Genomic DNA, 1818 nt, shown 5'->3' on the forward strand with positions numbered 1-1818 from the left:
TGCTCCAATGGAACCCTCTTGTGTAGTAATGTATAGGATGAATGACTTTCCAAGCACGATAGCTCTTCAGACATATGGGCTTGCCAGGTACCATTTTATGCTCTCAAAGGCATTGCGACATGCGTCATTTCATATGAACAGAACGTCCTTCTTCATGAGTCGACTGAAGGGTTGACAGGGTCCAGCGAGGTTGGAGATGAAGCCTCTGATAAAGGCTAGCCACCCTTGTAGACTTTTCAGCTCGTGTAAGTTCCTTGGTTCGGGCATGCTTTGGATGACCTTGATCTTCGATTGATCTACTTAAATGCCACAGTGCTTGACAATAAAGTCGAGGAACTCCCCAGAAGTGATGCCAAATGCACACTTCAACGGGTTTATTTGGAGGTTGTAGTGTTGTAGTTTGTTGAACACCATTCGTAAATCCTTCAAGTGATCGGATCTTTTTTTGGTCTTGACAACTACGTCATCCACGTAACATTCTACGTTTTTGTGTAGCATGTTGTTGAAGATCTTCTGCATTGAGCGTTGATATGTAGCTCCAGCATTCAAGCCAAAAGGCATTACGTTGTAGCAGTAGATACCTTTTGGAGTGCGGAAGGCTGTTAGTTCCTCGTCTTCGGGAGCTATGCAGATTTGATTGTATCTAGAGGAGCCATCCATGAATAATAGTGCCTTGTGGCCAGTGGTTACACCCGCCATGGTTTCGATGATTGGCAAGGGAAAGTCATCATTCAGGCAAGCATCGTTGAGGTTACAGAAGTCTACACAAACGCGTATTTGTCTAGATTTCTTAAGGACAATGACGATGTTGGAGATCCATTTAAGGTATTGCACTTCTCGAATGAAGCCTGTTTCGATTAACTTGTCAATCTCGGCCTCAATTTGTGGGATGAGCTCGTATCAATAGCATCTTTGAATTTGCTTTATTGGTCGCATTCCAGGCTTGCCTGCAAGATGATGCACGACTATGGTAGGGTCAAGGTCGGGCATTTCTTTGTAGGTCCAAGCAAAGACGTCTTTGTACTCCATTAGCAGTTGGTAGTACTCATCGATCTTATCCGCACTTAGTATTGCACTTACGAAGATAGGCTTTGGTTCCTTAAGTTGAGCTCCTTGAGTTATGGTGGCACAACAGTGACATCTTCCTTGGGGATTTCATCTTCTTTGTCTTCTTGGATTGTGATGTGGAAGATTTCTTGGACCTCCTCTTCAGTGTCGTCCTCTTAGGCTTGTTGGTGTGAAGATTGGCTAATGTGGATGATGGTGTGCTTCTTTACCTTCATTTGTCATCTTCAGCGTCGTCCTCTTCAGTGTCTTCCTCTTTCTAGAAGCTTCTTGGTTTCTTCAAGTCTTTCCAAGGCCGACCGTCGTGGAGAAGAGCTAGCCGTGTTGCTTTGTTTCTTAGGTTTTGACGACCTTTCAAAAATAGAGTTTTGTGGTGTTGGCGTGTTAAGCCGCTTAAATACGGAAATTCAATCTTGACCACCAATGCGATCAAGTGTCAAAATTCTGGGTTTTGAATGATTCAACCTATCAAAGACTAATGTTCGAGGGGCGGGTTTAGGATCCTCTTGATTTTTTTCAATGCTCACACTGATATGTTGAGCACTAACGTTTTTCGTTTTGCTTGAAATCTTCACGGGTATATTTGGTGTGAAGCCAAGTCCAACTTTGTTGTTGTCAACTTTGTAACCATGCTCTTTCAACTTCTTTTGAGTCTCTGTGAGGTCACGTTATTTGTCGTTGACGGTGTTTGCATTCTTCTTTCCAAGATTTGAAGAGAAGGCGAAATCATACCTAGCCTTTGAAATTTTAGTA

Source organism: Pyrus communis, chromosome 1 (assembly GCF_963583255.1).
Source record: "Pyrus communis chromosome 1, drPyrComm1.1, whole genome shotgun sequence".
Lineage (NCBI taxonomy): Eukaryota > Viridiplantae > Streptophyta > Magnoliopsida > Rosales > Rosaceae > Pyrus > Pyrus communis.